Here is a 24176-nt window from a genome sequence, read left to right as displayed (position 1 = left end):
GCATAATTTTGTAAGCACAATGTTCTTAAAAATTTGGAACATGTAATGTTACAAAAACCATTATCTGAAGCATGGCTTTGTTTATATTCCAAGGATTATTTTATAAATTTTGTTGGCGGCTTATTTGGGCAAAGGTAAGACAAGAATAAAAGCAAATAAAGCGAGATAGAATAAAAATAAATATTTTGACGTCATCAGACTCGTTCTTGCTCGATAAATAAAAGAGATTAATTCGTGATGTTATTATCGGAGCAGAAATCACGCGATCTTATAACAGGGTTTATAGACGGTGCATATTTATACTAGAAATTGTATGGACAACATTACGCAATGTTTAATTGTAAGACATGCTAAAATATGGGTATATCTTTCGATTTATCTAATCCATTCATATATTGACTTTAGATATTTATGCAACTATGTTGCAATCACCTTTCTTTCTCTTTTTCTTTTAAAATCATCTATATTTACGTAAAAACATAACAAGATAGGATAACAGAAACACACAAGATATTTATTTATTGTCTTACATTATTGAATACATTGGAAATATTCTCATGGTCATATTCTTTTTCAATGCATATGCAAAGTTCTAAGCTTTGAATTGACTTATGCAAAATTTGTTTGACAATTTGAAACTAATGAATCAATAATATAAATCTCATTTTTAGATTTATATACATAGTTATGCTTTGCTAAAGGAAATTATACGTTCTTCTGTTATTTAAGATCAAATATATGTATACATATACTAAAAAAATTATTAACTTGATTAAATCTTTCAACCAAATATTATTTTCTTAATTAAACATATATATAAATATTTAAATTAAATATAATATATTAAATCTAACAAAACGTATATTTGACTTAAATATTAATATATATCCAATTAACAAAATAATAATTTAGTTGAAAGGTTATTAGTCAAATTACCAAATTTTTTCAGTGTTCGAAGAAAAGAGTGATTTAGATTAATCAAACATTTCAATTCATTTGGAATAATTGTGTCTTAAAGAAAGTCGCGCGTTAAATATAATTACCTCTTATAATATTATTTTGCAATTGCTATTAAAAAAAAAAAAAAAAAAAAAAAAAAAAAACAAAGAGAAAGAAAGAGCATAAATTCAACATTTTTGCAATGTTGGGCGGAAATGGATAAAAACGATGCTGTTTGTACATCTCTATCCACCGATCAGTCTTCCTCCTACCGATGTCTGGTATAAGAGGCCTTTCCCCTCTCTCTCTTTAATTCTACTGTCCCACGCCCTATCCCTCCCCTACTTACGCGGCCTTTCCCCTTCTTTTCCTGCGCGTCTTTCGTCTTTCTTCGCGACGGTTCAGTTTCCCCCACCAAGCAACATCCAGTTATGTTGTGGCGAGCGTTGCTGGCTCGAGTGATCGGTATGCCTCGTCCTTTCGCGTCGTACGTACACAGAACTTGCATTCTTTGAGCCCTTTTTTTTATTATTCATTACTCCGCGTCGTGCGCGATTATTCGTGATCGCGGTGCGTGTTCGAACGTCTATCACGAGTCTCCTTTACACTCTGAAAACAACGTGAAGCAAGGCTGCGTAAGCAACAATTATTGACACGCGTGGGACAGGATCGTGAAGGTGGACGCGAGGATCGGCATCGACCTGGAAGAATCTACCTTTGAAGAAAATATATCAATTTCGGAGTGAACTGCGACTCCAATCAGATTCCCTCTCCACCGTGAGAAAATTTGCAGGAAGAATGCGGCGCGGCCGGTCGATCGACGATGGCTGGTAAAACGGTAAGATTTCATTATAATCCGTGTCATACGTGTGTATATATACTCCGCGTACATGAACGTGTGTACGCGCTACTTGTACATGCATATGTAGATGTGTGCGCGCGAGCCACTGCCATATTGAGAGACAACAAGAATTTTTCAGGTTGATTGTATTTCGTGGATCGTGTGTTTCGCTGCCCTCCTCTTCTCTCTCATCGCGCTCCTTTTTTTTTCTTTGGATCTGTGAATGTGCGCGAAGCCACCTTCTGATTCTGACAGGTGGAATGCGGGACATCGGTTAACGTGAATCGATCGCAGCGACACGTATCGGAATGCACGAGTGCATCGTGCCGGGTCGCGTTGTGCAATTCGTTTACTTTTATGCGAAAATATTCTTTTATCTGCTTTCAATTTATAATGGGATATCTGGGACGCTATTTATATTTTATTCGCGAATTTTGAATCAATTTTTGCAGCCATTTTTTTTCTTAACAAAAATATCTTTCGAAGGACCAATGCGCTTTTTAAATTATAAACAATTAAAAATTTTTGTTTGCAAGTTTTTTGCAAACTAAATTCTATAAATAGGTGAAAAAAATTATATCCTGCAATTTTGAAGCGCGCTATGCAGAAAGACTAAAGCATAAAATGAGTTGAATTTCTCTTAGTTAATGGTTACTAAAAATTAGTGTCCGTTACAAATGCTTTAAATAAAAAAACATGATATAAATATTTATGAGAGAATTATTGTAAGTTATATTCATATATATATATATAACTTATTGTCAGACACATGCAATATAAAATTAAAATATTATTGTATTTTGTAGCATTTTGTATATATTATACATTAACTAGAATAATTATCGCATCATTAAACTAACTAGCATTGCAAATTATTAATTCAGAAAAATAAGAAATTTTTATTACTGCTGTTTATGCTTCTATCGATTTCATTTGAATATTAATCTAGTTTATTGCGAACGCAAATAGATCGTCATTTATTTTTAAGTTCAGTAATTTGCTTTTATCACGATTGCATTTTATTACATTCGCAAGTTTAAAAGCTGGCAATTATTCTAATACATGCATACAGAATGATTTAAAGTGATTAGAATATTGTTTACACGCGACATTACAATCGATTTTTCTTTAATAGATAAACTTTAAAGGAAATTTAATTTTTTAAATTACCTTATCAATTTCTTTTAATCATCGATTTTTAAAATATATATTTATTTATTTCATAATACTTATTTTATAATATACTTGCTAGAATATTTAACATTCCTCTCATTAATAAAATACATCAAAAATTATATTATACATTAAGATTCCTGAGCAATTCCTCATGGTTTTAACACCATGTATTATTAATACGAATAAAATGATATATAGAAAAAGAAGCGATCGAGCACCGACTACGTATGAATACATATAATATCGAAGAACGATCCTTTCGCTTTCAAATCGCTGCGTCGGTGTTGATTTGCGCGACGCGTCAAACCCACTGCATCGGCCTTGTCATTAACTTTTTATCTCCGCCGATTAACGACACTTATAATAAAAGTTCCGAGAGAGAGACGGGCGCGGTGAATTTGACTTTCACTCAGGTGCACTGCTTTCACCTGGGCTACCTAGCTTACACGCTTAGGTCAGAAATAATTCGAAACTCTGTTCGTCAACAAATGCTCGCACGTGTTTTCACTTGACAGTTGCGGCTCTTAAGGTCCCCATGGCACACAAAAACATAAACAGACATAATCAAACGCATGATATATTTTCATGGATCGATTGTGAGACAAACACGTGAAAAATATTGATTTCTTTATTGCTTACGAATTTTTGTATGTCATGAGCTTAAATAGCGCGACCTTCATAAAAATCTGAAAAAAATCGCTCACGTGCGCGACAGCTTGATGAACAATATAAATAGGATAGGACTCGTTATCGACTACACTTCGTCTTCAGAAAGATATGTAGTGCAAAGATAAAAAGAAAAGAAAATCCTCGTTATCTCGGTTCTCCATATGTTTACCTGTCGATCAAACATATTATAGAAAGTGCGTAATGTGCCTGAGTCTTTATATCTAAAAATAAGGCGGTTGCAATGAGACGAGAAAATTGCAAAAGAACGAGAAACGCAATGAGTGCGAAACGACGCGCCTATATATGCGATGTGTGTGTGTGTTGTTTCGAATGAAACTTTCATTTTCCCCGTTGTCGTAATCAATACCGCGGCTTCTCATTTATCCGATTACGCGCTTCTCCGACAAATTTGATTGATTCGGGGAAGACCGAGTGTCTAGCGGTCAAGGGAAATCTGGAAAACCGGGCATTGCCAGGGAATTTTATAAATCTGGAATTGTCAGGAAATCTGGAAAAGTCAGGAAATGTTACTATTTATCTGAATTTTTTCACATTATTCTACATTTGTCTTATAATAATTTGTAATTTTTTATTAACTAAATATAAACTTTTCCTTAACTCCAAGCACGCTAATTTTCTATGTTAAAAATCGATTCATCTACAGCGTGTTCGTTAATTTATATTTTCATCGTCGTGTTATTTTATTTCAATGTGTTTGATAGAGACAAAACTAAAAAAAATTGATATAATATAAATAAAAAAGGTGATTATTTAAATAGTTTATAGTAACATGTTTGTTTCGATTCGTACATAATCCAGATTGTATAATTGATTTAAATGTTTGTTTTTTTTTAACTTTCTCAAGGATTTTATGATTTAACATTTAATTGATTTATCATATAGATATATGCAAAAATCATATATATATTTGAAAAAAATAATACTAAAAAGTCAGAGAATTTTTTTCATTGAGTCTGCTGGACACCCTGGAAGAGGAGAAGGGTGGAGATTCCCCTTTAATTCTGTTTATCGCCACGCTGTATCAAGCTCTCTGTATCATCTCGAGAGGCCCGAGCCTATAAGAACCGGAGGGCCCCGGAACGATAAAACGACCCACGCCTTGAGGCCTCTTACAGAAGACGTTTTCACAATATACGTATACATATATGCGTATGTTTCTTCCTCTTCTCCTTCCCGTCTCCTCCCATCTGCCTTTATCCCCTAACGCGTCATTCTTTATCGTGCACAATAATCTATTTCCATATCCAATCCACGGTACATAACGGCAAACAAGTGCTATAAATCGTGGATGCTACTCGTCTCGCTTTGCGCACTATAATAATAATATCCCACTTCGCGTGTACATTTCATAAATTGTTCGATGCGCGCGTGAATCGATCTGTTCCGATTGAATGTTCCCGATTCGCAATTCCTTTGATCTGTCAAAGAATGAATTGATGATATTATTTACCTAGCAATTTTATATATTTTAGTATACTGAAGATAAAATGTGTTGACTAAACCTTTCAATTGAATATCATTTTGCTAATTGAACATATAAAATATTTAAAATAAATATAGCATATTAAATCTATCAAAACATATATATATTTGACTTAAATACTAATATAATATATTTTCAGTTAATAATTTTTCTGTGTAGATACTGTTTAATAATTTTCGTATATTTAATAACATAGGATTAAAAATTATTAGTCATATTTTTTTATTAATCTCTTCAAATCTAATATCTTTTCTGCTTGATAATAATAAAATTTAATTTTATGTAAATAATTAGATATACATATATACCTACATTATAAAGATGCATTTATAATAAAAAAAAAATTAAACTGCACACGTATATATATTTCGAGAGGAAACATAAATTTTATTGAATTTAAATAATTTTTAGGAACTTATGTTCGTTATACACTGAAAAAAATTAATTAAATTCGAATAAATATTTATTTCAATATTGCCTAATAAATTATTTATTTGAAACTAATAATATTGATTTGATGTGACAAATATTATTCGATCAATATAAGAAAATCCTTTTCAAAACAAATGAATATTCATTTGATTTAAATGAACGATTTATTAGGCCCGGAAATACATATTTATTAATTCAATAATTTTTTTCAATGTAAGACGTGCGTTAGGTAAAAGAATTAAAACTAAATATTATTCAGTTCGCGAATAGGATTTCTGGGTGTTCTAGGAAGTAAAGACGACCGCTCGATATATCGAATGCCAATCGTACGTCACAGAACGAGTCACGGTCACGGATGTTATCTTGCAAGTTTCCGATATATTACTTATATACGGTACCTGATGAATCTTTCATCATAACCACTATCCTTCCTGATCGTTAAACGTTAACATCTAGCTACAGAAGGGAGTGGTAATTGCCGCGCAATTGATCATTTGCGATCGATTTAAAATTGAAATCTGTATTCGAAAAAAGATATTCCAACGTAAATTATAATCACTAGATCGCACCTTTTTACGTGATAAATTATTGCGCACATATACCGACCTTTGGGATTGTTTTCGATGCGCGTAGCTCGCGCTCGTCATTCGTAATTGGCGCCTTTGTCATATAAAGTAGAGGCAATTTGGATATTTAATATAAAGGCATCTCTCTTATCGCGATTAGACCGGCTATTTGCGCTTTCAGTTCCACAGCTCACGGCAGTGACATACTAAGCATTAAGCTATGCGAAGGGAAAGTCGTGTGAAAATCTTCTGGTAAATAAGAAACTACTTTTTGGAACTTCCATTATTCTGCACATATTTGTGAAGATATATAAGAGAAAAGATATGAACTATATTATATTGAATAATTAAATTAATTTCAATTTTTCTAATTTAATGTGATACAGGAAGTAAATTTATAAGATACTTGCCATTGCAAAAATCTGTTGTATTATCACGTGAAAATCAATTTCGGTACTTATAAAAGATAAATAATTAATGATCAATTAATTTGGAATTTATGTTATCTTAATCTTTGTCGTTTATTTATGATTGCCGACAATAGATTTCGCGAGTTCGTATCATACGCACTTATCGTTGGTGTATACTTTAAGAAATGTGATCGTTATCGCCCGATATAAATAATCTTTGCTCTATTTTCAATTCTATTTATAACGATAATCCAATTATATATGACAAATAGATTCTAAGAATAAAACTTTTACATATTGATAACATATTGATAATTCATATATCTTGCAAATATATTATTTAAATTACAACATCTTATCGCTACGCTTAAAATAGTTTTGATGAATAAAGACTATATTAAAAAAATTATGATATAAATAGAGTCAATAAAAGTCGCGTACGCGATAGGAATTACTAATACTTCTTTCGATTTCAATCGATATGGATGCTATATTTTCCTGAATTCTTGAAATTATGACTATAGTATTTAACAGAAATTTTCTTTGGAAATTTAATTTAATTTTTTTTGTTTCAGAAAAAATTGTATCGCAAAATATAGCATATTAATTATTGTGCAGTATATTAAGAATTATATAAAAAAATATACAAATTGAATCTATTTGAAATATATTACGAATAAATGTAAAATTGACACTCCGCACATATCTTCAAATTTTTCTTACACTTAATTTTTTTAGAAATTGTTTTTTACGTATATCAAAATCTATAAAATTCTTTAGGAAAAAAGCCAGGATTCTATCGAAATTATATCAAAATTCTGAAAATGGAGTGCGAATTTTAGCAGAGATAAGAGATTATTATTACATATGTCTGTTCTTTACTTCTCGTTTGCATATAATATGTTCCGAGATATTACTTTAAAGATGCACAACACGATCGTGCGTGTGCGGTCCGCCGTTTACGTCATACGCAGACAAATTGGACTTATCTAAATTACTTTGTTAAATATATTTGGCATTCAGCAAGAAGATGCTACATCCGGATATCCTTGCTGTGCAAGGCACGTTTTCTCGCGTTGCGTAACTACCCCGTGAGAATGAGGAAAAGAACGATTGGCAGATGAAGGGAAAGAGAAATTGGTAAATAGAGGAGAAGGGAAAATCCCGGAAGAGAAATATTCGAAAGAAGAAAGTATCGTATTATTTATGCGAATAAGCCGCACTCAATAATTCAGTCAACGCGTAAAACTTAATAATTAAACGTCAATATTTTCTCGTTTTTCCCGATAACTTTACGAGTTATCGATATTACTAGAAAACTAATCAAGATAAACTTGATAGTTAGTTTTTTTAAATTTTGATCTCTTTCAAAATCAAGATCAAAACATAGATTTATCCTGTCCAGATTAGATTACAACGATTGTTCCGCGTTACTTTTTCATGATATGACAGTATGAAAAATAACCACTATTTATCTGTTTTCTAAATCGCTTATCAGAACACTATTGTTGTGCCATAAATAACATAGATTCGTGTCGTGAAAAGTATTTCTATATTAGATGCTTATGATATGCAATTAACTTTATTCATACGTATTCACAATCATATACGCGATGTAAATGCTGTTAAATGCATTTAATTACGGTTATCAAACTGATCAATCAAAAAAATTTAACAATTGATATATATGGTTCGTCAATAAATTATATGCATGAAAAGGTATTAACAATTTTTCAATAATAACAATAAAATAATTTAACAGCTAAGGATATAACAAAGAAAAAATTAAAAACAGTTAGCCAATCTGAATATTTCTATTTAGGCTTAATAATATTGTCAGAAAGGAAAAGTAAGAAAATTAAAACTATCGTCTAAAAGTTTCCTCAGGGCCTATGCAAAGAAATTACGAGTGCATCATTACATGCTTAGACTTATATAAGTATCACGCCTTTTAAAAATAAATATAGGTACATAACGTGCATGTGATTGATGGTGTTGTAATCTCTGAATATGCTTTCTTCGTTCATGTATGTCTTTATAAATTTCAATCTGTTTTATCACTATTATATACTCATTTTTCGGCAAAAATGTAATATAATTTTTTTCAACAAATTATAAAAATATTTTATAATAAATATGACTATAAGTAGAGCATCGAGATATTTCTGGTGATTCTTATCCGCTGATTCTTAATATTTTTGAAATATTTGCTGATGTCATAAATTATAAAAGTTTCGTTCCGACATCCGAGACCTTTCCAATTTGTTTAATTGTCAGCTAGGGTTAACTCGATTAAAAAAGGTTACTCGCCCGACCGAGAATAATCTCTATTACATACATCGCTGTCTTCCTTTATCGCTCCACATAGTTATGTTTCATATATATAATGTTCGTGACTGTTTCGCTTCATGTCTATAACAACTAGGTTCTCTATACGATTATTAGCCATTAGGATGAGTTTATGCAAATTTACATGTTTCATTTCATATAATGGTGCAAAAGAACAAAAAAGTATTACAATATTTTATTGTGTAAGCTATTTTAAATGACTTATAATTAGTTTAATTGTGTAACATTGAAAAGAAATAAGTATCTAAATATGGCAACGTTATGTAAAAAATATTTCACGCTAATTCTGTTTAAATGTTAAAAATTATATCAAATTATGTTTTTTTTGCAAAAAAATAACGTGTCATGTGTTTTCTAAGTGTGTATCGTTCGAAGACGCGTTCACATCGTATATGAAAATACTAGAGATTGTTTTATGTTTACGCAACGATAAATCAGATATCCAGTTATACGCATCTGAGAGTATGTTTTAATACTTTCCTAATTACCGGAAATAACTGCAATAAGTAACTTTTTTATCATATTTCCTCTACTGTTAAAACTAATACTAATTATATTCATAATATAAATAAAATCTATCGAGCACTAAATATAATATAAATTGAATCGGTTATTATACTCTAGAGTGGTATCATATAGCATATAAAAATTTTTTATTCAAAACTAAAATCACACACATACACATTTTTGCAAGTTTTAGTATACTTGCGCATTTCAATTAAATAATTATATTATTTCTGTGTAACAAATATGAAAATCTCTAACTACATTTAGTCTATAATGGAATATAGAATAATAAATTTAATCTTATTATTCTTGAATATTTTCTTAGTATTATATTAAGATACTAACTAAGATTTATTATATTAATTGTAGAATAATACAGCATGATACTGTAATTGTATTACGCTTTTACAATCCTGGCTCACTATAAAAAAAAAAGATATTTATAATTTTATTATATTTCTATATTTCCAACACAATATTATTTTTTTTTTTTGCTATATAAATTTTTACATATGTATTAAGTTAAATTACGTATGATTAATACTTTCTTATCAAAATTTAAAATATTTAAAATATTGATAAATTGATCACCAAGTAATTTTTTAAACAATAAGGAAATTGTTGTTTTTCTAATTCAATATTCAATCCACGGTACGTTATCCTTCCAACATCAGATATCTCCATGATATTTCGCGCGCGGATCAGCGTATTTCGTGATTCCGCAATTTCGCAATACACTCACATTGGCACGCATACTTACGAACGCATCCTGCATGCTCACGAAGCATTAACACTCGAGCATCAATTATAGCTGTTTACTCATGTAAAAGGAATGGCGATGCATACAATAGTTCGATACTATCAAATGCGCGGAACACGATAAGGAGTTAAAGATAGTGTTCAAAAGACGTATTGCCTTGTTAAAGTAAAAAAAGTTTGCATAAATATATAATATCGATTATATTGATAAATTAATATATTTTTTGTATTAATTATTTCATTGAAACAAAAAACTTATAATCTAAAAAAGAAAGAGAAAAAGAAAAGAGAATGCAAATTTATAAAATTTGAAAGTACGAAGTCTAAAAATAAAGGCTTTCATTTTTTTTATTGCTTTCGTGAAAATAAGATAAAAATCATGTGTTTGGTAATTTTTAGTAGTAGTTATTAATAATATACAATTTAAATATAGTTGATAAATGAACGTTTGTTCAATGAATTGTTTTCATTTATAAGTGGTAACGAAAGTTATTTTTCATGGTTTGGATACCAAGTTTTATTAAAATTCTTTTTTTATTACATAATAATTACTGTTTCTGAGAATTAACACTGAAGATTAATTCAAATATTTACAATCTTAAGAGAAAATTATCCTGCTATTTATTAATATTGAATATCAATATGGATATAACGTATACATTTATAATGAAGACGTGTTTTTTAATAAATATGCAATATATTTTTTTTTAATAATATTTCTTGCTTAATTTAATAAGAACTTAATTTTAATATAAGCATTCACATAATGAACGACATGCAAAAATTTTTATTTATCTTTATACAATATTTTATTAGATGCAATATTGCACTAGTTCATCATTATGCTTAATTTTTTACCTAGGCAGATTGAAATAATGCCAATATTTTATGCTGGTAAGAAAATATATACGTTCTATTTTATTACATGAAAGACGGACATTCGAACAATAGCACAATTGAAGAAAAAAAAAATTTCCAGATACAAAAGAAACAATCGTGTATAGTATATATATATATATATATGACCGCGTGTGATTGTGTCTCGTTCATTCATCATTTCAAAACGTCGCAGGTATGTGGGCACTTCCGTGGCCGTACTATATTGACAAGCAAACAACTTACGTATGTGTATGCAGATATGTATATATGTACGTAGCATCTCTCATGCGTGTAACGCGTAGGTGTACAGTGTGGTGCGTTAATGATATTGTTGCAAATAAACTACCGCCTCCTCCGGTACTTTAGCGCCATGTCCATTATATTCTCTAAATTACTTGTGCCATGTATTTTGTACAAGGCTTGTATGCACATTTTACTCATCGTGTCAAAAACGAATAATATTAATGCATGAATCAATTTACACATAAATTTTGTTCTATTTTTTGTAATATATTTATATCATATATTTAATATTAATATATTTTATATTTATTTTTGACAGTAACAAAGTACGATCATTTTAATAAAAATTTAATTTAACATAATAGTCATGAAGATATTTATATCCAAAATTAAAAAAAATTGTGATAAGAAAAATGAAATCTTGTTGAATACAAACTCTGCTAAAATAAGATTTATTTGAGCTTCAAGTGAGTCGTTAACGTGAATAATCACGTTTTCTATTAATTATTATTTATTCACATCTTGTTATTATTACGCAATCATTAATTTTTAATTAATCATTATTATTTATCCATTATTATAACATGTTTTAAAGCGTCTCCGATGTTAACCACTGTCTTAATCCGAGTTCTAATAATGATTTATGTCTTTTGATCCGGCCCTGAATGATACGTCTACCTTAATTGCAAGTGCATCTGCACAGGTGCACACCATTAACGCGCTCCATTGTACACATACGCTGTGCATGTACATACACAGGTATGCATGTATACCCACCTGCGAATGCCAAACCGTTGGCCAATCGCACGCCGAGCGTTAGACGCCATCTATAGCCAGATACCGTCTCATCCGGCGAGCAGCCGCGTTTCGCGTCAGTTGGTGCTCGGCTGTCGTATTGTCATGGTGTTCGCGACATACACATTTTTCTCAAAATTAACGTTACTTTCTTCGTCCGAGGAAAGAAATCGAGTCGCGAATCCATTTTTTTAATTTTTTTTTTTTGACAGGACAAATACTTAAACACGAGAAAGTCGCCGCGTGTCTCTCCTCGCGTGGATAAATCGATTCTCACGCGTGCATTTTCCGGAAGTCGTTCGAACATTCTAGGAGGGCTTCCGTCAATTTTCCAATAGAGACAACAGGTAGGTGCGCATAGATCAAGAATATCTTTTGGTGAGATATATTTTTTGTTAGATACACTTCCTGCACTGAAACAAAGATTTTTTAATATGACTAAATCTTTCAATTAAATTACTATTTTGTTAATTGAACATATATTAATATTTAAGTCAAATATACGTTTTGTTAAATTTACTATATTATATTTAATTTAAATATTTTTTATATTCAATTAACAAAATAATATTTAGTTTAAAATTTTAGTTAAGTTAACAAACTTTTTTTTCAGTGTGCGAAATCCGATCTAAAGTCGTAAGTTGAGTATTTGCAAATTCTCTGTTTACACGATGAATTTTTATTACTTTCTTCAAAATCACCGCATTATGAAGTAATAGCATATTATAGGAAGAATTGTTTTGAACACGATGGTGTTGATAAAATATTTTATTAAAGTTAATTGTACGATTGAAAAAAATGTAGATTTTTATTATCTACTTTTTTTTATCTATTATATATTTTCACAATTGTCAATATAATGTTCGTGCTTTGTGCCATTATTCACTTTGATTCCGTTAAATATTATGCTTCGGTGTCACGTTTCACGATCAGTCACGAACGTTGCCCCGCTATGCATTCTACGAATTTTTAGATAAAATCTGGTATGTTCACTATATCGATCGGTGACTAGGCATACAACTCGCCAATGCACGTTGAGATTGCAGCTACGCTTGCACCGGTGCAATTTAAGTTACCTAACTTCAATTAGCTCTCGTCCCTTTCATTCTAGTTCTATGACGCAGATAAAGAATACAGAAAATTGAATTCAAGTTCATATTTATTGTAAGAACCTCGAAATGATGCTCGATATTCGAAATATTTACACACTAGAGTGACAAACAATAATCACAAGCGAGTAATTAAGAAAGGCGGAAGCATCGAATGATCATAAAGATGCTTAGATTGTGACAATGATTTATGATATTAATCCAACGTATTCGTTACCGGGGAACTTATTAAATAATTAAAATATAATTAAGATATAAATATAATTAATAATTAAAATATAATTAAGTGAATATAATAAAAAGTTACTATATAATTAAAATTAGCTAAATTAGATTACCCGAGATATTTTATTTGCACACAGAAATTTATTTATTTATATACATGTATATCTAGAAATTAAAACATTTACAAAAACATAGCAGTCAATACAATTTTAATATGATAAAAAAATATTTTACTCGAAAAATATGTATTCAAAATATATTTAAATTTTTTTATATATAATCTACATTTTATATATAATCAAATAATTTCAGATTTTATCTCTATCATTCTCATACACTCAAACAAGACATATCAGAATTAGTGAAAAAAGAGGTATTCGTTGGTCAGAAAAACAGCGCAGTTTTATTACATGCATGCTACTTTCTCTGGGTTATGCATTAATGGTACTACTTTTTCTTATGATGATATATACTTTGCGCATTTCTTAATCCTTATAATTTTAGACATCTTATTGATTAAAATTATAAACGCGCATATAAAAAAAATTCTGTTAAAATGCAGCTTACGTATGTGTGAGATTTAGCAAGAAATGAAGATTTATTATCTGAACTTTAATTTTTGCTTATATAGTTCCAGCATTTAATGTTGAAACAAATGTTTCTTTTTTCTTTTAAATATGACCTTTAATATTTATGCGCGATATTTGTACTGATTGTGAGACACCATGTATGGACTAAAAATAAGCCGACCCTCCTTCAATTTGCCAGGCAATTGCACGGTTTGCTCGCGCGTGATATCGGCCCTGAAATTATCAATTCCATCTGGCAGCTCCGTATATTTCCTTCAAATTACGCAATAATCGTTATATCCAATGTGACATCTTTACGAGGTAACGATGCTATCGATCAATAATATTCGCATGCTAACCATAACCTACACTGGCAGTTATATCCATGATAATCGATACGAGGACACGAATATCGTTTGAGAAGTCGTTATGTAATCTCGCTAAAATCCGCAGGACCGATGATTAATTGTAGCGTGTCGCAACATTTTATTATCCCTTTCCTGCTGAAGATGATGTCCGGATGAACCTCGTGAAGAACGTAATTTTAATTCTTTGCAGGCAACGTTTATTTTCTGACGTTAAATTATAGACACATCCTTTTCTTAACTATACAAGGAAAATAATGTTCAAAGAAAATAATTCTGAGTAATTTAAAATAAGGAAATTTCATTTCATAATTCAAATATATTAATTCTAAAAAATAAATATACAACATTTTAAATTATATAATAAAATGAAACTATAAAAAATAAATTTATTGAAAGACATTGATAATTATACATATATAAAGCGGAAATTATCTGTTATAGAGTCCTATTCTATTTTAATGGGTTGTGGATAATTACTGATGAGAATTATCAAGTCCCTAAACGCATTAGCAGGAAATTAGAGAACCGGTTTTTTTTAGTCGAGTACCGTAACTTTGCTATTTTATTTCTTTTGCCTCCGGATACAGCGATACTATAGATGGAGTACGAGATAACGCACTTCTGTCGTTTTAACTTTGCGCAGTCTAAAGTGTTTATATTCGTAAATAAATAGCTGCTTTGTTTTTTAGAGGAAAAAATTTCACAATAAATAATGCAACAATAGAGTCGACATATACGTACAAGAATTAAATATACGGTTAGTACATGTATTGCATGCTAAATAAATTGAACAAGCTGACAATTTTTATTAATCTACTTATTATTAGCTTTCATATATTTATATAAACAAATTTAGGATTTCGCAAGAGTGCATTATTCTCTTAAGCTTGCAATTCAGTGCACGTTGCATATATGGGGCCAACATCTTCATATTTTCTTATCTTGTACTATACATGATATTGAAATCTCTAACACACTGAAACAATCTGACTTTGCACAATGTAGCATCGGGAAGCGATCGTAATCCTTGAATAACGTCATCACTGCATTATTAATGCCTAAAATGACTGCATCTTTAAAAGTGGAGATAATTCACTAATGTGCTGTATTACGTATGAATATGCATACCTATATAAGCAATATATTACGCCAAAAATATTAATAAGCGATTTTAGTATAATTATCGACAAGATATCAAAAATATATTAGACGTAAAATAATAATTAACTTTTGATGAAATATATTTATTATATGTTCATATTTATAAAACGATATAAGATTTATTTGCACAATTTAAAAAAGAGCTACTTTAGATTTTAATAATAGAGTTGACGTTATAATAATACAGTTGACGTTAATTGGGATCTTCTTTTCGATGATGCATTATGCAAAGTCAGATTATTTCAGTGTGTTAGCGATGCGATATTATATTGTAGTATAAAAGGCAAGTAAATATGAAGATGTTGGCCCCTATATATACATATAGTGTGCGCTGAGTTGCAAGTTTAAGAGGATAAAATAACGCACTCTACGTGGAATCCTAAATTTGTCTACACGAATATGAGAAAATAATATGACAGCACGATACAGCTGTGTATTCTACGTTAACGAGAAAATTAGGGACCGCGAGAGAATCGCGCGATTAACAACTGCCACTTTGGCAAAGCGCGAGTCTCTCTTGGAACACTCTTTGAAATTACCATCAGGAGAGTTAACTGGTAAAACCACAAAGGAATGTGCCGAGTTCTGCTGGCAAATCTTAGTGGTAGCTTAATAAGACGCGGTGCATCTCGATCGCTATAATGCGTTAAATCATTACGTATGTACTTAATATGAATTTCGCCTTTATTTAATTAGACCCCAATCGTCGATGTATCTAATTTTCATTGTCAGCCTACTGATTATTCGTTGAATCGAGCGGTTAGATGCCGTTATAGCCTGTGGACATACAAGCGACGTTACTTTTATACCTGTTATATCTCTACGACCACCTGTCGTAGTAAGGTAGACACGGCAATCGAATGTCAAGGTTGATTCTCATAGAAAATTCTGTAGGACAATTTCTCGCGGAGATTGTATCGATACACTATTACATGTAAGCAACTCTTAAACTGTACGATGCTCTGTCATCGATTTTTATTTTTAATGAGATAAATTCTTTGATCAATTTAAAATCAACTTTTTGTTTTAGAAAAAATTTTCGAAAGAAATTATATAGCAGTTTGCATTTTACGCTAACAATATATATTGAATTGACATTACAAAGTTTCATTCTTTTTCATATAAAATTAATCTATCATCTTTTATATTTTATTGTAGTAGATAATAATATTTTTATTATGGTAACTATTAATCAGAGAAACTCTTATAAAATTCTTCCAATATGATTTCCAGGGTAAATTCTAAGAGAAAATGATCTCTGTGTATCTTCACAAGCTTTTAATTTTTACTGTTGTAATTATAAAACTAGAACAAGTAAAATAAAAATAGAAACTGTAACAAATGATAAATTTGAAATTTAAAAGAACTTTTACAAGAACGGGACGAAAGTCTTTGGGGAACTTACGTAGAAGTTTCGAAATTTCTTCGACAGAGTAATAATTTTAATGCTCCCTTTAGGATTAAAACTACGTTCTTGTTACTAGAACTTTTTCAATTACGTCGGCGAATCGTGGACAAACGGCTTGCAACGCTCCGTTACGCGGAACGCATACGGAAGTATGCTCGCAGAATAATCTCCCGCATTCCGGAAGTTCTATCCAGATGATACACGGATTACGTCACAGTTTTGCGCGAATACGGTAATTAATCGCGAAAGCGGACAATTGGTGGATCGCACGCGTGGCATTATGCGCACGATGCAACACGAAATTTGCATTCCGCAGAAAATCGCGACGCCACGCGAAAATTCTCGGCTTGTCGGCTTTCGCGAGAAGGTGAAAGGGCAAAATCGCGTAAACTGAGATCCGCAGAATTTTAGCAGACGTCATCTATTTCGTGCATATAAACAACGCAATAGAGTTCTTTGTAGATACATAACATTCGTAAAGTTTTAAAGCGAAGAAAGCACGATTGACATAAATCTGAAAAATTGCATATGAGAGATCGTAAAGAACGATAATAAAAATATATTTTTTTGAATAAAATATTACATATTACACATATCAGAAAACAAAAAGACAGCATATTTTTATTTCGAATAAAAATTATAGAAAGAGTCGTTAATATCAGCAGCATATGTAATATTAAATCTTAAATCAATACATAAATATTTTGAAAATAATTCTATACATAGAGCGCAAAGAAGTCAAACAATCTAGCAAGTCTAATAATGCTTTTCTCTATATGTCTCTCTTTATATTATACATGTTATTCGAATGAATGGTAATAATTTAAAGATGAAGGGACCTCCAGTAATAAAAAATCGATTTTTTTATCTACCTTAATTTTGCATCGGCCGTGACGACTTGGAGATCGCGCAAACCGTTAGACTGGCGAGACGAAACAAAATGCAAAAATAACCGCGAAAAATTAAGCTACATGCATGCAACTCGTTGAGTATCGGGTGCTCAACGCTCGTAAAGTCAAGTTTATGGTAGACCGACATTGTGCTGCGCGCAACTCTGCGCAATGTATAGACATTCGTGTGTGTATACATATATGTATACGAGTTTCCGCTATTTTTCTCTTTTCATCGTGCGAAGCATGCAGAAATTCCGGCGATTCAATATCGAAGAAAACACTTTGCCTTTTTATCGGGATTAATGTGAAAGTCTCGTTAAGCTTTCTTGTCAATTCGTGACAGTTTCATTCCCGATACGATCTCCGTCGAGACTTCATCTTTGATCCCGCACGTTGATCTGTCACGCGTAATTCTTCGTTATCTAGATAACGAGTGAATCTTTAATCCGCTCGTTTAATTTCTTACTCAGATGTTCGTTTCGTCATATGTCAAATGTGTATTGAAATATATATACAGGTGCGCATGTTATTTTTTTATTATTTGAATAATTGAGAAATTATTCATTAAATATTATAAATGTAAATGTAGAAAAAAAACGTTTATATATTCTGAAGCGTAAACAAAAAAACGACACATGTATACAAGATTTTATTTAAAGAAAAAGATTTAAAAAATAAAAAATTTACGTTTGCAAAAAATTTTTGCGTAAGAAACAATGTATTAAATTGCAAAGTTTAAGATTCAATCAAGTATCGGAGATAAATGATTTCTTTTAATCAAGACTTTAATATAAACTTGGTGATTGAGACACATATATAGAATTATAATACCTATATTCCTCAGAAACACGAATTATATTATCTGCAATAGTTAGACTAAATGAAATCATTGAGTCGTTAATGCACCGTCATCTCGATTTACATCGATATTTCCTATATTTAAAATTATATTTTACATAAATCGTATCGTCATAAAAAATGGAAAAGGCTCATTAGCGATTAATTAAATCTCTAGTCATATAATTCATTGCGATAACCGGTAATTTAAAGGAGAGATAATAACATTAATACACAAACACACATATGGAATGTGTGTATATAAATTAATCATTCTTTGACTTTTCAACGAAAGATAGTTGGAGGCACATATTGATATTTGTGACAACATCACTATTTATTATAGAATGCTATTCGTGAAAATACACATTTAAAAATATAATAAACGAGAAATTGGTTTTTTTTTTTTTTTTTTTTGTTGTTGTTGTTTTTTTTTTTTTTTTTTTTTTACCTTTTTTATTGTCAAAGCTGGCTCCAATAAAGGATACATGACTGAATATTTCGATACAGCGTTCTGTTAAAATTTCTGTTTAAAGATAGAATTTACGTAGTTGCATGCAAGGAAATATTTTATATTATGTATAAGTAATTCGACGGCGCTCGAACAAAACATCTCGAATTATGGATTTTTCCGATCGCGCGATCTGCTCACGGTTTGCATGACATTATGCCCTTCGGTTTATTCCGACCAAGATTCCGACCTATGTCAATGTTGAATGTAATGAATCCTCTGCCCGTGCGGTTATCTTATGGAATATATGATTACCTAGTTATACATACTATTTTATTTAGATAGAGACAATCTATCGCATAAATCAAGGATCTTGTAATTTCGCGGTCTTATTCTTAGAAATAGAATTTTCCCTTTGTAGAAAAGAAGTTCACCAAGTTGCCTCTGTTGCGCGCATATATCTTCCTCTATTTATGAGATATATGTCACATTTTGTTAAATCTGAGTTTGTTCTTTTGTTAAATTGACATTTTGTTAGATCTGATATATTTTAGACCCTGAGTTGGAACGGTTTAGATCCTCGATTGTGGATTTTTGAGTTATGGTAGATTGTTTATTTAAAAGAATGCTATATACAATATACAGGATGAGATTTTTATGCGAGAGAGCTGGATGCTAATGGACGGTTTTTTTTGCTGTCGCCTTCCTGTCAGGTGCGAAAACGATGAGCAGCAAGGAAATGTGACTAGGCTTTCCTGTATAGCTGCAAGTGACGACCGGAAAAGTATTAAGAGAGTTTAGTCACGAGGTTAACATCTACGGTCCCTTTTAATGTTTGTCGTCGTGTTTTTTATTTTTTTGCGATTAAGATTCTGTTTACGAATCTTTTGAACGAATATTTTTTTACAAATATTTATTTTCTTATTAGACTCGATTAAATTGCTGTTAGCTCTTCAACGTGTTTTTAACTCTTGTGGAATTCGAACGTCTGATTTCTTGTTTCAGCTGTTTTTTGCGACGTTCAGACTGCTTATAATGTTTATATGTCAAACATATAAATTATACATATTTAATTATTAAATTATACATATTATATATTTTTTTATATTTAATGATCATCTCACGATGCAGAATATATAATCTTATTAATTAACAACACACGTATATAAAAAAGATTTATTTAAATTAGTCAAGTGACATTACATTTCAAAATTTATTGTATTACATATATATGCATATACGTATAAATATTAAAATATAAATAATAAAATAATATAATTAAAATATAAAATCACTCGACTAATTTAAATAAACATTTTCTTTCATATACACATGTAGCATCATAATATAATAACCCGTTCTTTATTCTGGGAATAATATCTTTGTACGATTATCTTTCATGACCTTCCTTTAGAGAACGTCACAGTTCGCTCGATTACCGGTATGCAAGTTTGGTCGATCTGTCGCTTAACGACTCTCGCAAGCAGTCCTTTCAGTAGACGACGTATTAGCACCAATAAAACGCGTCGCGTTGCATACGCCGACCAACATCGCGACAGGTTACACCAGCAGGTCCTGCAGCCATAATCGCTTCCGAAGCCACTCGCGCACACACAAAGTCGGATTGGCACACAATCGCGCGCGCCGCAATAAACCGCACCGCAAAACGCAAGCAAACGTTTCACTCGCGTGACACACTTGACATTCGCCATCTCTTTCGTTCCGCCGCGACCGGTCGCCGATACACCAGCCACACCCATTTCTCTCTCTCGCTCTTTTTCTCTTTATATATATATATATATATATCTGTGTATCCAATATATATATATATATCTGTGTATTGTACCTGCTTTATCTCTTCTCGGAGGTTCAAGGATAGGAAGCTTAAGTTAAAGCGAAGGTACACTGCGCGCGAGCCGGCGATGGAGTTTCGTGACGAGGAGGACGTTTCCGTTTTTCTCACAATCTTGACCGCGTTTATCCTACTAGCTACGCTAAGGGAACACTTATAATCATCGACGATCGTCGTCGTTCTATACGCGAGCATGTAATTTCGCGTGGAATGCCAGAGTTTGAAAAAAAGAAAGGGAAAAAATAGAGCGATCAGAAAAGGCGGAGTTTTTAATGAGCTTCGAGATTATGCGTAAGGCGATTTCTTCATTGCTTTATCCGAGAGCGGTCAAATATATATTTGTATTTAAAAAAGCGACCTTGGCTTTTTAGCGTTCTCATTTGCACACGTGTCGTATTCAGGCTTGAAATTTTACGATCGGCCGTTGCGAATAGATGATCGACGGAATATATTTTTGTAGACTTATGAAGTTGATGTTGAATGTTAATGCTTCTCGAGTGGATTTTTCGTTTCTCGAAGTCTTCATACGCGGTCGGTCGATCGATCGATCGATCGATCGATCGATCGATCGTCCGGTTCGACGACGACGATGACGATGATGATGATGATGATGTGGTCGGCGAGACGATGATGCGAACCCTGTTCGGTACATAAACGCGTCGAAATGCAATCGCGACTATATAACTGGGACGTTGTAGAAAGTGGTTGTAAATTTTTTTTTCGTGGTCTACAACGTCTACAGTTCCTCGTATATCGGCACATTGATCGTTTACGTGATCCGCTATGAATCCAGGTCGTTGAAAGCGATAACGTTATGTATATTCGTAGATCCTGTATAGACTTCTGTAGACAGATCGTTTTTCACGTTATTGCGCAAATTAATAATATTAAGTATATGCAGAATATATATATATGCATTCTCGAGTTCTCCGTATTTTATACCATCTGCAGAATCTTTGATTAATTTGAAGTAATATTTTTTTCAAACAAAAACGTCGAGATATTAATAGTTTTTGTATAAACGGTCGAAGGGAAAAAATATATGAAAACGAGAAAAATTTGACTTGTAAAATATGAACAAGTTTCACTGATAAAACAACACAAACAAGAAACACATATTTTTCAATAAGTCAGTGCGATATTTATAAAGGATTATTCCTAGAACGTGTGTTAGACTCATATAATTATATTTTATTACTTTAGTCAAACACGGAAAAAAAGAATTAGCTACCATAGCTAAATTTTAGCTGTCCATATATTACAACTTGAAATTTAGTTATTATGCCTAAATTTTAGCTATGGTAACTAATATTTTAGCCATAGTTTAACGGAGAATGTTATAGCTAAAAATATTAGCTGTCATAGCTCAAATTTAGGCACGATAACTAAATGTCATGTGTAATATATGAACAGCTAAAATTTAGCTACGATAGCTAATTCTTTTTTTCCGTGAAATAAATAATTTTGTCTGCTAACACACACAACATTTTTCTAAAAATGGTACCGAAATTATATAGTTTCAATACTTTTTATTCGGAATTTTCGACCGAAAAAAAATTATTGAATTTATCTCAATTACGGCAGAACGTTCATAAACGTCACATCAATAATTCGTTCAATTAATTCTGAAAGTCTCTTGATGTATATTAAATATAAAAAAGTGGTCTTTGTATATTTCACAGTCGATGTTTCCTCATTTTTGCTATTTACACAGATAAACAAAAATACGAAAAAATACCGACTTTTATTTGAATTGAGCGGTATGCCAATTAGTTTGCGTATTTACGTAATGCACTGCAAGAACGATAATTATAAGGTATTTATGCTGATATACTAGAAGCATATAGCACATCATTCTTAATGTGTGCGACCCCATTGTAAATGCAAATTCATTCATGTTAACCACATCAAGAATGCTTCCTATGGAGACCTTCTGTTGATATTGTAATTTCATAAATAGTATGCAGCTTTTTCTTCCTTGCTATCATTTTATGATTTTCGTTATGAAACATTTCTACAGTATCTGCTTTACTGCTATAGCAAATTTCACCGTTAAATGAAACACGTTCAACTGATAGTATGTGTTCCACATTATTCGGAATTTAAAATTTTTCAGTATAATTACATACTTAGTCGAAAGAAAATTGCGAGAAACATAAAGATTTAAAGTTCAAGTACTATATATATTATTTATTATTAGCGACATTACATTGATTATGTAAAAAAGATTTAAGATGATAACAATCGCTGCAAAGAAAAAATTTCAAATAAGTAGAATGCATACAGAAGTAATTAAAAAAAAATATATAATGATTAGAATAACTTTAATGAGACTCTTTTTGCGCTAACAATGATAATTAGTCGTTACGTTTTGAAAGTGAATGTTTCGCATGTCAAATTAATGGAGCGATATCCGTGAGACACGTCGGCCATTGTTGCTATGCACTTCTTCATTTCTGGATAGGAATGAAGAAGTTTTTCCTCGAGAATCTATCCGGATTTCACCGTTCCCCACCGAACGGAGGCTTCTTTCTCTCGCACCTCGTCTCTCGCGCACGCGGAATATAATGACACAAATTTAAATGACTGCGGTCGCTCGTAGGCGGCGGTCGTAAGAGATCGCAATTATAGGACCCACCGTCAGTCGTCTAAGGAGAGAAAGAGAGACGGATGATATTCGCGGGATACTATACAAAATGTATATGCCTTTTCGCGTGAGAAAGTCTCCCGGCATGCGGGAGACCGCGAAGAAGCCGCATTTCCTTCGCTCTTCCTTGTCCGGGAAGAGACGCCACCGCCGATCGGAGAAGGGAAAAATGTCTTTGCGAATTTTATATTTACCACATCGCGCGCGGCGGTTTTACAACGTGGCTACGGGATATCTATATACCGCTGCTCTGTAGCGCGAGGAGCAAGCAGCGGAACGAAGACGATGGCTTTTAGCTTTTAGTAGCTCCGAGGGGTTGGCGTTATACCTTCGCGATGCTGAACGAGTTGCGAGAGCTCTATCGGACTCATAAACGTGATTGCAATCTTCTCTTCTTTTCTCTTCGTCTGTTCTTTCATTAGTTCTTCGCGTAGATCCAATGCCGGAACTGATACAATATCCCACAAGTCATATGTGATCTACATATACTATTATACTTTATGTGTACACAATTTTCTCTTAAAACTTGCCCTGAAAATCGTGGGACAATATTATTCAGGGTGTCTAGCGGTCAGGGAAATCTGGAA

At 31.7% G+C, this 24176-nt stretch overlaps 1 protein-coding gene across 2 annotated transcripts in view; it reads left to right on the top strand.

The window, feature by feature from the left end:
• Positions 1-1338: 1338 nt before the first annotated feature.
• The window catches only part of LOC114933472 (uncharacterized), a 49323-nt gene continuing 26485 nt past the window's right edge, over positions 1339-24176 (top strand). Inside the window, exon 1 of one of the 2 annotated variants that reach the window (XM_029306083.2) lies at positions 1339-1777. The gene's annotated coding sequence lies outside the window, so the exon portion shown is untranslated. Of the gene's footprint in view, positions 1778-12141; positions 12417-24176 lie in introns of those variants that run through there. The other variant, XM_029306082.2, reaches the window with a different exon arrangement.

Source organism: Nylanderia fulva, unplaced genomic scaffold, assembly GCF_048542155.1.
Source record: "Nylanderia fulva isolate GAGA-0341 unplaced genomic scaffold, ASM4854215v1 Scaffold3, whole genome shotgun sequence".
Classification (NCBI taxonomy): Eukaryota; Metazoa; Arthropoda; class Insecta; order Hymenoptera; family Formicidae; genus Nylanderia; species Nylanderia fulva.
Note: the sequence above shows the minus strand (reverse complement) of the source record. Positions and strands in the feature narration are given on the sequence as shown.